This window comes from Castor canadensis, chromosome 12 (genome assembly GCF_047511655.1).
Source record: "Castor canadensis chromosome 12, mCasCan1.hap1v2, whole genome shotgun sequence".
Classification (NCBI taxonomy): Eukaryota; Metazoa; Chordata; class Mammalia; order Rodentia; family Castoridae; genus Castor; species Castor canadensis.
In genome coordinates, this window is record NC_133397.1 from 2,006,829 (window position 1) to 2,020,494 (window position 13,666).

A 13,666-nucleotide genomic window follows, 5' to 3' on the forward strand; every position below is an offset into this window, starting at 1 on the left:
ATTCCAAGTCTTTTACTATGGTTTTAAAAAATCATAAAGATCTTAGGAACTTAATCACTTCATCATTTGTAGCTATGGCTGGTATTGTGAATGGAATTCTACTTCCTATTTTATTTCTTAGTTGGTCACTGCTGGTTTAAATTATTTCCATTGATTTTGCCCAAATGGAGAATTTAGTCTCCATCTGACAAACCTCAGTAGAAAACCATTCAGCTTGTTTGGATCATGAAATTAAACTCTTTGCCACACAGACTAATGGTAGCAAGCCTGCATCAGAAGGAGGTGCTTACCCTGTGGTAGTGACACAGTGAGGCGCTCATGGTTAATACCCACCTGTAAGACAGTATTGCACCATGGCTAAGAACCTACTCCACATACAACCATGTCTCGCTGAGGAAGCTATTACCTGCCTGGACTTCAGTTTCCTCCTCTGCAAAGTGGGAGCACTGGCGTAAGTGTCCCCATACAATTGATGGGGTCATTAAAGAAAGTGGTGCCTATAAAATACTTAACAGTGTCTGGCAGGTGGCCAATAATGGACAAGTGCTAGCTTCATTATCCCCAGCTATGGGTCTCAAAGAAAATTATTCAATCACTTTGGGCTTCAATTGTTTTCATCATTTCAATCTCATTTCATAAAACTAAATACTCTTTCCCCACCTTCCTTGGAGTATTGTAGTGTCTAAATGAGAAAAGAAGGAACTCACTTCATAAACGACCATAAGTTGCATACATCTAAGTCCTTGTTATGATTGCCGTCATCTCTTGTCTGCTGTCTTCTGACCATTTTGCTTTTATATGCATCTGCCCATTAACTTAAATAATTCAAAAACCATTGACTGCATTCCTTGCATGGGCCCTGCACCACGTCAAGTGGTTCTAAATTCAGAAATGTCTCCTTCATAATTGTCTTTAAACTCCCTAGAAGTACCACAAAGCATATTCCAAGTGGACTCTTTGGTTATCAGTGGACCAAGGCTTACCCTACTCCATTTTCATTTCCTAAATAGAATCACTAAGAAAATGACTCACCCAGGAACATAGATTTTTCTTCTGAAAACAAAACAAAATGCTTTGCAGGAATTATGACACCATACCTAAGACTTACCATGACTCATCTCATCCCTGTTGGACAGCAGACATATGTGTGTGTGTGTGTGTGTGTGTGTGTGTGTACAGAGAGAGAGAGAAAAGAAAGGGACTTTAGGAGAGTGAGCAAATATTTGTTGCGTATTTCCAAGTGAAAGTTTTCATATTCTCTAACTTTACCTTAGCCCTCATCTTCTTTCACAATACCTATAACCCTGTACCTATTGTGACATAGTACCCATATGCATTATGTCAAAAATGTGTGGTGCTATTTTAGCCCAAAGCCAATCAGATCCCCTAAATTACACAACTGCTGATTTGAATAGCAGAATTTAAGTAATTACCTTGTGTTTATTTAGAAACCACTCTGGATATTTTACCCAGAGAGAGGTTTCACAGAGGAAATTGTTTACAACCATTTTGGAACAAGAACAGTGGTATGGAGACTGAGCAGTGCCTACAACCTCTGGGATGGAGCCTTGTGCTCTAGGGCTGCTGAGCCCTATTGCTGCCCTGTAGGAATGTGCTAGAGTGCAGGATCTATAGACCCCACAATTACTGTTGGAGCAGAAAGAGAAGGACTTCTCTTTCCTATCCCCACCAGTCTCCTGCAAATGCTTGCAAGAAGCGAAACATAACCAAAAACCAGGATGCAAAGGAATGAGAGATTTGTTGCTTTCAGCCACCACCATATGGAGGAGGTCCTAGAAGGGGCTGGAGCTCAGGAACGATAGGACATAAATGGTACATCGACTATTTTACAGTGCTGCTGCAACTGGAAAAAAAAACCTTTGAAATTCCTAAGCAAAGCAGGCCTTGGCTTCAGATGCCGGTGAGTGCATGGAGTGAGCCTGTGTATCTCCGGTTCTTGCTGAAGAAGGGTCCAGGCAGCCACTGCACTTGGTGTTCTGCAGACTCTCACAGAGGACTGAATACAGCCAGGGTGAGCACAAGTGCTGCTGGACTGATCTGAGTAGAATGAACTCTATCTTCCCAGGAAATAATCTAAAATGCAGAAGAAAGAAACAGGGATGTCCCCATAGTCCCTGATTACTAATATTTTATGTAGCAGGAGAAAAAGTGCTCAATACCTCAGGAGTAAACTGTGGCATGAATGTGCCCTGCCTGAGCCGCTGGCCTGGCAGAGATGACCTGAGCTGAGGTTTCAGCGCTGTTCTCGAGGGGACTCTACCTTCCTGGTTTTTCATCTGAAGAACTGAGGAGCTGAGTTGCTTGATCTTGCAATGTCTATATGGGCTCTGAGATTATTGATAATATGATCTATAAAGTGCTTCATGTCTTGAATTGACAATTTCTCTCTGTTTATATTCACCAGCCTCTCACCCACAACATCTGTGACAGAAAGAAGGAAAAGAGGAAAAAGATCAGACCTTAAAGAGAAAATTCCAGAGAACACCAGTCTGATCACCTCACCTTGGATGTAAGAATCATAATGAATGTGTCTGAATTTGCATATCCAGTTTTGAAAAAAGCAAATTCTAGATAACATAACAAGACATGACTTGGAGAATATTTTAATTCCTAATGTGTTTTAACTAAAATTTGTCATTAAATTTTTTATAAAATATATCACAGGAGTGATACAAAGGCAAAGATAATGAAACCTCATCTTGTGTCTGTCTCCACTTTAAAAAGAAAATTCACATAATAACTAATGTACAGTCTCACTAGAGATGGCCTTTGGAGGTATGTACCCCGTGGCTGGTAATCAGCACTAGAGAAGCACACCATAAAATGACCTAACCTGCCCTGGACAGAGGCAAGAAACAGAGTCCACTGCCCTCAAAGAAGAGCTCCCAATAAGATCCCAACCAGCCAGTCTCCAGGAGAGGCATCAGCTTGTTAAGAACAGACAGCTGCTCTCTGCTTCCTGTGATCTTAGGTCTAATTCTCAGCGTGTTCTTTTCCTAGGGCTTCATAACAAAGGACTACAAATGAGGTGGCCTTGAACTATAGACACTCACTGCTCACAGTCCCAGAGGTGGAGGCGGGAAGTCTAGCATGAAGGCGTCAGCCGGGTTGGTTCTTTCTGGAGGCTGTAAGGGAAGGAACTGCTCCATAATCACCTCCTTGCTCTATGGCACATGGCAATTCTTGGTGCCTGATAACTGCCTCGCTCTAATCTTCACATGGTGTCTCCTATGTGTCTTTCCCTCATTCTCCCTCTGTCTGTTTCTAAATTCCCCCTTTCTATAAAGACACCAGCCATGTTGACTTTGGGTCACCCTAACAACCTTATCTGAGCTAATTGTATCCACGAGGCCCCCATTTGCAAATAAGGTCATGCTCTGAGCCTATGAGGTTTACAGTTTCACCCTGAGGGGGAAGGAGGCACAATTCACTCTACAGCACTCAGGATCCAGTATATACGGACCTTGTTTTAAAGCACCTCCATTCCTATAAACTGTCATGAGTTCATTTAAAAATCGGTTGTAGTACGTTCTTTCTGGAGGATCATTCTCAATTCCCCAGCCATTCTGGAACATTTTGCAAAACCATGCAGTTACACTGAACTTCATCATTAACAGAAAGCCTTACATGGAAGACTCCTGGTCATGATGTGAGGCGCTTTAGGGCATTATTTCATTCTTTAGGGCATTATTTCATTCTTTAGGGCATTATTTCATTCTTTAGGGCATTATTTCATTCCTTTGCTCATGACTGTTCTGCACAGAGCTGCTCTCTCCCTTTCACAGTGGGCAAAGCTGAGGCCCAGGTAGTGGTCACTTGCTGTAAGAGAATTAGTAAGCCTAGGAGCTGCATTTCAAACCTAGGACTGCTCTACCCTAAGGACAGAGCCCTTCCCACCTGATCTGTCTAACATTTCCATCAACATGCAGATGTTGGGAAACTGTTCTCCTACCAGTCATGGACCTGGATCAAGGCTGCTTTACCCAGATCCTTGTAGTCCTGTGCCTGGGTCTGGACTCCAGACCCAGAATAACCACTTCTGCCTCAGTTAAACCACTAATGGCAGCCATAACTTTATCTGGTGGTCATTGGGCACCAACTCACTTCCCTGCCACCTTCTGGAAAGCCATGGGCAACACAAGAGCTGAGCCATCCAGCCACAGATCATTAGCCTTTTTAGACATCATCAAATGGAAGAGACTTGGCTACAATTTCTCATTGCTGCCATATTGATCTTTCTTCTAGACACGAAACCCTCTTCTCGACCCCAGCAGGCCCTTTGAGGGCTTTCTTGCCCACTCTTTTATCCAACTACAGCTGCTTACATTGCAAGCCAGTGTTATAGGCGTGTTAGAATTTGAAAGTAGCACAAGAGTGAATTAAGGGAAGATGTGATGAGTGCCATTAGATCTATCTCTAAAGACCAATTAATTTCACTCAAGATGGAAACATTTGGTGGCTTGAAATGAGCTTGAGCCATAATAGCCACTGAGGTCCATCAAGTCCCTTTTGTTTTTATGAAAAAACTTCAAACGTTGGGTGACTTTTGGGATACCTTATAGAGGGAGCACATTTCTTAAGTCATAATAGGGAAGAAAATGGATTTTGCTTCTTACATTTATTTAAAATCTTGCCAAAAGATCTACCCCTCTTCAGTGCACCCTAACTAAAGATTCTTCCTTTTTTCCTACTATCCTGAAGAGCAAAGTGATATCAGAAATTTATGAAAAGGCAGATGTAAGAGAAGCGAAAAAAAAAAACATTCTGAAAAGTGCTCTTAGGAATACTTATGCTAATTTTATAGTTTGTTTGGGCCGGTAATTGCAGAAATCATTTTGTGAATTAAAATTCAGGTAAAGTAAAAATTATGTGAAGTACATCTTGGCATAGAAAAATGAGTGAGCCCAAAGACCTGTGGTGTGGTGTCATGTGTCTCCTGTAATTGGGAGGACATGTTTTGACTTGTTCCCTTGAAATGTGATAATCATGTGCCAGAGAGGTAAATGGATAATTGCATTTTTTAGTCTTTGGAATAAAGTGTGCAAATGGTAAAGGTGCCTTTCTTTCATCTTTTCAATAACCTCCTCTGCTATTGACAACAGACACTTGAACTGTGGCATTTTTCTCTTTTCATTGCACAGATCTAAGAGAAAAGGGAAGGTTTGCATTGCAAACGTAACTTCCCAAACAGTCTCCTGTGGGAAAAGGAAAGCCAAGTGTTCTGTTTCGAGGTTTATTTAATTACAAAGAATAATTGGAGACAGGGGATGAAAAATAACATCAAAACAAATGCAGCTGACAAGCCCAGGGTGACATCATCAAGATGGCTGACCAGAGGTGCCTAGTGCACTTCCCTATACAACAAAGGGACAGAACAAAGAAGAAACAACAGCTCTTTCCCTGGAGTGTCTGAAGCCGAGTGCCAGAGTTCAGTGATGATGTGGCAGAGATGTCACAGAACACAGAGAATTAATGGTGTTATAAAGAAGGGAACTAAGCATACAGCATCTGCAATCCCATCTCTTGAGATAACATTGAACCAGGAGGGATTCACTCAATATGGAAAGCAGGAGGGCCCTGCAGTCCCCACTCATGCCACAGACATGAAGGATTTACTGCTGGAAAAGTCTGCAGCTCACACGAGCCCTGAGCCCAGTTAGAGGAGTTGCCAGACCTGCACACCAGTGCATCACCCAGAGAAAAAGCCAAGCCCAACTGTGCCCACCCCCTCAGGCTCCTGCTGTATGTAATCTTCTTGAGATCCTCCCCACCCAGGGTCTTGGGAGCAGCCATTCAGCCCCATCCGACTGTTCATCTGACCCAGGCTGTGAGCCATCCAGGAAACCCTGCCCACCCAATGTTAACCCTGAGACCAGTTGAGCAGCCCACTCACAGCAAGTCACCCTAAAGGGCAAGTAAAGCCATCTTGCAGTCCTTGGACACTGACATGTACTATTCTCTTCTAGGGGACATGCTATGTCATACCCATGTGGGCCCCCCAGGATCCCCACACCAATGGCCTTTGAAAACTGACAGGGACACCTCTGCAGCCACATGAGCCACTCCCTGCCTGCACAGGCCTGAGTAACCCTCCCCCACTTGACTCACTGAAACTAACAAATCCCCCACACCCAAAGCCAGGCACACATGCTCAAAGCCTCCAGCAAACCTGACCTGCCTAAGACAGCTGGATTTCAGCTAGTGGTGCAACCAAATAAGCCTTGCAGCCTGACCCACCAGACATCACTGACATTAGCTGCAGCTGATACATGGACACTGCACTCAGGTGCCCACCTGGAGCCAAAGTCAACACAGCATATCCAACCAACACTGTAGGACACATTGCCAGAAGAAAGGCTCTTACTACTAAAGTCGTCATATAAAAGTAATAGGCAAATGACCCACCAGATACACAAATATCACTGTAGGGTCACGAGAAGAGAGGACAAAGAAAAGGAATTCAAAATCATGATTTTGGGTGAACTTCAGTGAGACACAAGAGAATACAGAGATTCTAAAAGGAAATCAATCAGAAATCTTGGAGCAAAAAAAACTCAATAATAAATGAAATGGAAAATATAGTTGAGACCACCAAGAGCACAATAAATCAAGCTGGAGAAAGAATTTCCTAGCTTGAAACAACCAAGTCAGATTTTTTAAAAAGTGGGAGAAGTTAAAAAGAACAAAGTTCTACAAGACATAGAAAACCATTAAGTGAGAAAATAATTCTCATTGTGGGAATTGCAGAAGGAGGAGAGAAAGGAAGAGGCACAGAAAAACCTATTCAGCAAAAAAATTCCTGCAAACTTTTCAACCCTGGGGAAGATATGGACAATCTAAGCAAAGGAAGTTCAAAGGATCCCTAATAGATCTAATCAAGAAAGGTCCTTTCAGGCACATTAGAGAGTCAAACTGTCAAATGTAGAAGACAAAGAATTTTAAAAGTGGTTACAGAAAGCATCAGGTCACATAGAAAGGAATCCCTATTAGATTAACAGCAGACTTCTCACAAACTTTACAAACCAAGACAGAATGGAATGATAATTAAAGTCCTAAAAAGAAAGAGAAAACTTTCAATTAAGAATACTACACCCAGCAAAGCTAACTTCAGAAATAAAGGAAAAATAGTCTTTCAAAGACAAGAAAAAGCCTGAGGCAATTCATCACCACAAGACTGGCCCTACAAGAAATATTTAAGGGTGCTCCACATGAGAGTTAATTATAGCTCTCATGAAGACACACGGAATTGTAAAACCCACCAACAGAGCAGCTACACAAAAGAGAAAGAGAATCAAATCTTATCAATTCAGAAATCCACCAAATCACAAAGATATACTACTAAAAAGGGAGTAAAGAATAAAGGATACATAAAACAAACAGGAAAAATATTAAAGTGATAAAAGCATGTCTTTATTTATCAATAATAACCTTGAGTGCAAACTAATTCTCCAATTAAAAGATAATGGCTGACTAAGTGTACAAAAAACATTAAAAGCATATCCAGTGGTATGCTACCTAAAAGAAACTCACTTTACCAGCAAAGACACACAAGCCAATAGCCTGAAAATGAAAGAATAGAGAAAGATGTACTATACAAATTGAAAACAAAAGGGACCACGCTTACATTAAACAAAACAGACCATAAGTCAAAAACTGTAAAGAGAGATAAAGAAGATTACTATGTAATGATAAAGTAATCAACCAACAAAAGGAATTTAAATTGTAAATATTTATTCACCAATGCTGTAACACCCAATTAAATGAAATAAACATTAACTCTAAGAGGAGAGGGAGACAGACACTAATGTAATTGTATGGTTTTCATCAATGATCAGATCATGTGGATAAAAAGTCAACAATGAAACTTTGCATTTAAACTATATCATAGAACAAATGGACCAAACAAACATTTCATCTAACAGCTGCAAAATATATATCCTTCTTATCAGGACATGGAACATTTTCCAGGAGGATAGACTAAATACTGAAGCCAGTTAAGGACACACACACACGCACACACACACAAAGAAAATGGCAAAATGGCTGACCAATATCCCTGATCAACAAAACACTACCAAGTCAAGCTTTTTTGTGTTGTTGTTGTATAACAAAAGCATTATACAACGTGGTCGAATAGGATTTATCCCTCAGGTGTAAAGATGGCTCAACAGATGCAAAGCCATAAATTCAATTGAGCCCAGCAATTGAACGAAGGGCAGAGACAAATGATCATCTCAAAGACACAGGGCAAGCGTTCAATACTATTCAGTGTCCTCTCATAATAAAAACTTCAACAAATTCAGTATAGAAGGAACATACCTCAACACAATGAAGGTTACTTACGACAAACCCACAGTCAACATCATACTGAGTGGAAAAAAAGGAATTGTATCTTCTAAGATCAGAAACAACCTGAGGCCGCCTGCCCTTACCACTCCTGTTCAGCAGTCTTCGAAGTCTTAGCTGAGACAAAGAGACATGGGAACCCAAATAGAAAAGAGTGAGGTCAAATCATCCATGTTGCAGACAACACGATGATTGAGGGAGAGCATATGTATTATATATGTAAAATACATACACGTCTCCACCAAAACCACTGCTAGAAGTGATAAGCAAATTTATTTAGCGAGTGTGCAGGGTACAGAGTCATCGTACCCAAATCAGTAGCTTTTTACATCAACACAAAATTACTGAGAAAGAAATGAAGAAAGCAATTCCTTTATAACAGCTATAAAATAAGTAAAAAGCAAAATCCCTAAGAACAAGTTTCCACCAGGAAAATTACAAAACAGTGATGGAAATAATTTGAAGAGGACATGCACAAAAACTGGAAAAAATGTTCAGGGATTAGAAGAATTGATATTATCAAAATGTTAATTTTTAATATTTTAATTAGGCTGGTGGAGTAGCTCAAGTGGTACAGCATGTGCCTAGCAAACACAGAGCCCTGGGTTCAAACCCAAGTAGAGATGCCCAAAAAAGAGATAAACAAAAATGTTCACGCTACCCATAGCAATCTGTAGATTCAATGCAATTCCTATCAAAATACGAATGACATTCTTCATGGAAGTAGTACATACACTCCAATTTGTATGGGACCATGAAAGACCCCAAATAGCCAGAATGGTCCTGAGAGAAAAAGAATAAGGATGGGGACATTACAGTGCCTGACCTCTAAATGTGTTGACGGGCACATCATGGCATGGACGTGGAGATGGACACACAGGCAGATGGAACACAGTTACCCAGAAATGATCACATGTATCTATAGCTAGCAGATTTTCAACAAAGGCAGCATGAACATATATCAGAGAAAGGGAAGTCTCTTAAATAAATAGTGCTGGGAAAATTGAACATCCATACGCAAACCATATAAAAAATTTTGAAAAACAAGGATTGAAGATTTAAATATAAAACCTGAAACTGTGAAACCACTGGAAGAAACATGGAAAAATGTTTTGGAACATTGGCCCAAGTAGAGATGTTTTGGATATGCCCCAAAATCACAGGAGATAAACATACACACAAAAACAAACAGGATCATATACAAATTCAGTTGTAGGACATGTTTGTGACAGTGTAACTACTCTGTGGAACTCGGGGAGAGAGGGAAAGGAAAGAGATCGACAGAGCACCAGTGATATCGCACACCACAAGCTGTGAAGGTAGAGGACATAAGGGTGTATATTGAAAGATGTTGAAAAATGGGGCGGGGGGGTGGATGGTAAAGGGGTGACGGAGAGCAGTGGAAGGGATTGAACAGACCAAAGTAAAGCACACCCACAGAGGGCATGCACTGAGACACCCCTCTGAATGTCAACTCAAATATTGATTATAAAAACTAGGACTATAAAATAGGCACGGTGGGGGGGGGAGGTAAAGTGGGGGGGAGGGGGAGGGAATGGAGATTAAGGTGACGGTATATGGTAGATGGACCTCACACACCTATATGAAACAGAACTAAGGAACCTCTTGCAATTGCTTTAAGTGGGGTGGGGACAATGTAACTAGTGTACAATACGAGTCTAACCGGAATTGTTACAATGAAATCCCCCTGTGTCATGACTATATCCTAGTAAAGGTTCAATTTTTTTTTCTTTTATTATTCATATGTGCATACAAGGCTTGGTTCATTTCTCCCCCCTGCCCCCACCCCCTCCCTTACCACCCACTCCACCCCCTCCCTCCCCCCCCACTCCCTCAATACCCGGCAGAAACTATTTTGCCCTTATCTCTAATTTTGTTGTAGAGAGAGTATAAGCAATAATAGGAAGGAACAAGGGTTTTTGCTGGTTGAGATAAGGATAGCTATACAGGGCATTGACTCACATTGATTTCTGTGCGTGGGTGTTACCTTCTAGGTTAATTCTTCTTGATCTAACCTTTTTTCTAGTTCCTGGTCCCCTTCTATTGGCCTCAGTTGCTTTTAAGGTATCTGCTTTAGTTTCTCTGCGTTGAGGGCAACAAATGCTAGCTAATTTTTTAGGTGTCTTACCTATCCTCACCCCTCCCTTGTGTGCTCTCGCTTTTATCATGTGCTCATAGTCTAATCCCATTGTTGTGTTTGCCCTTGATCTAATGTCCACATATGAGGGAGAAGATATGATTTTTGGTCTTTTGGGCCAGGCTAACCTCACTCAGAATGATGTTCTCCAACTCCATCCATTTACCAGCAAATGATAACATTTCGTTCTTCTTCGTGGCTGCATAAAATTCCATTGTGTATAGATACCACATTTTCTTAATCCATTCGTCAGTGGTGGGGCATCTTGGCTGTCTCCAGAACTTGGCTGTTGTGAATAGTGCCGCAATAAACATGGATGTGCAGGTGCCTCTGGAGTAACAGTCTTTTGGGTATATCCCCAAGAGTGGTATTGCTGGATCAAATGGTAGATCAATGTCTAGCTTTTTAAGTAGCCTCCAAATTGTTTTCCAGAGTGGTTGTACTAGTTTACATTCCCACCAGCAGTGTAAGAGGGTTCCTTTTTCCCCCTGAATCCTCGCCAACACCTGTTGTTGGTGGTGTTGCTGATGATGGCTATTCTAACAGGGGTGAGGTGGAATCTTAGTGTGGTTTTGATTTACATTTCCTTTATTGCTAGAGATGGTGAGCATTTTTTTATGTTTTTTTTTTTTAAAGTTGATACAGGAAAGAGTAGGAAATACTCTGGAGTTAGTAGGTATAGGTAAGAACTTTCTCAATGAAACCCCAGCAGCTCAGCAACTAAGAGATAGCATATATAAATGGGACCTCATAAAACTAAAAAGCTTCTGTTCATCAAAAGAAATGGTCTCTAAACTGAAGAGACCACCCACAGAGTGGGAGAAAATATTTGCCAGCTACACATCAGACAAAGGACTGATAACCAGAATATACAGGAAGCTTAAAAAACTAAATTCTCCCAAAACTAATGAACCAATAAAGAAATGGGCAAGTGAACTAAACAGAACTTTCTCAAAAGAAGAAATTCAAATGGCTAAATTTATTTGACAAATTCCTTAGCACTGATCTTAGAGTTCCTTTATATTTTTCATTTTGATAACATTTTGGGTATCGTTGAGAATACACACATGGGCATGTCTCTGGAGGATAAAACCCCACAGGTTTCTAGTTTAGCTAAGGTCACGACCTTGTGTAGGGATTTTGAAACTCACTGCTAGTTGCCCTCCAGCTAAACAGAGCCACTTAACACCGGCAGTCAGATTGCAGATCGTCTGAAAATGTCATGTCCTTTCTGTCCTCAATATGTTAAGTGCTATAAGTAAGCAGTAAAAACCTCTAATTATGCAGACGTCATTTGTGGACCTGAGCCACGTGTTGTTGATGTGTTTCATCTTTCACCTGGCTTCTGTCACATGGTGCACTAAATTACCATGGTTATCTGTGAGTTGTCCCTTCGTGCAGGATAGCATTCCATTCTGTGGGCATGTTATCGTTTGCATATCCATCTGTCATTGAAGATTCATTGTTTCCAGTTCTTTACTATTAGAAATAGGTTGCTATGACTATTTGTGCCCAAGTCTCTGTGTACATATAAATTGCCTTATCTCTGGGAAAAACACCTAGGAGTGGAAAGACTGGAGCATACATGTGGTAGACAGATACACTTTTAGCTTTGTAAGAAACTGCCCAATTGTTTTTCCGAAACCCTGCTCCACTTACTTTTATTTTATGGAGCCCTGCTCCATATTTTTATTTTTAGTTTTAATTATTGTTGCACTGGGCATATATTGTGACATTAAATTCACCTCCTCTGTGCTGCACCATTTTGAATTCACACCAGCTGTGAAGGAGAGTCCAGGTCCCCACCACAACTCTAGGTGTGGTCAGCCTTGCAGTTTTGTACATCGTCCTCCTCTGCAAGTAATCTTAGCATGGTTTTAATCTGCATTTCATAAAGGTTCAATTTAAAAAAAAGAAACAAAAACTGACAAATGGGGTTAAACCTAACTAAAAGCTTCTGCACTGCAAGGAAAATGTTTACAAACTATTCATCCAACAAGGAATTAATATTCGGAATATAAAAAAGAATTCAAACATCAATAGCGAAAGAAAAACAGATAATTCAATTAAAAGTTGGGCCAATAAAGTGAGGAGACAGTTCTCAAAACACACGAGTAGAAAACAAGTATATAAAAATGCTCACCAATCATCAGGGAAATGCCAATCAGAGCCACAGTACATCACCTCCCTAGTTCCAAAGGCTGTCACCAAAAGACAAAAATAATAAATGCTGGAAAGGACGTGGAGAAGGATCTCATACACTGATGGTAGGAATATGAACTAGTAAAACTACTATGGAAAACAGTATGGAGGCTCCTCAAAAAACTAGAAATAGAACTGCCATATGAATCGCAATCCCACTACTGGGTATCTACCCAAAAGAAATGAAGTCAGTATGTTGAAAAGACAGCTTCATTCATGTTTATTAAAGTATGGTTCACAATCTCCAAGATGTGAAATCAACCTGGGTATCTACTGACTAATGGAGAAAGTAAACGAGATAGATAGATAGATGATTGATAGATAGGTAGATAGATAGATAGGTAAATAGATAATTGAGTGATGATAGATAGGTAGGTAGATAGATGATAGATAGATGGATAGATAGGTAGATAGATAATAGATTGACTGATTGATGATAGACAGATAGATGATAGATAGGTAATAGATTAAGAATAGGTAGATAGATAATAGACTGATGGATTGATGATAGATAGGTAGATAGATAATGTGAGATATAGAAATATATACAATAGGACACTATTCTTCAATAAGAAAAGAATGAAAGTCTGTCACTTGCAGCAGCCTGGAAGGAACTAGAGAACATTACGTTAAGTGGAATAAGCCAGGCATAGAATGACAAATACTTCATGTCATCACTTATATGTAGAAGGTAAAAAATTGATCTCAGAAAAGTAGGGAAGAGAACAAAGCTTATCAGAGCCTAGAAGGGAGGCAGGGATGAAGAGAGTATGGTTAGAGGGCACAGGAGTGGAGGTGGGTAGGAAGATCCTCTAGTCTTCTATAGGTTGACAATATTTAAGTGAATATTTCAAAGGAGCTAGTAAGATTTTATATATTCCCAACACAGAGAAATATATCTAAGGTAATTAATATGCCAATTACCCCACAGCACCCCAT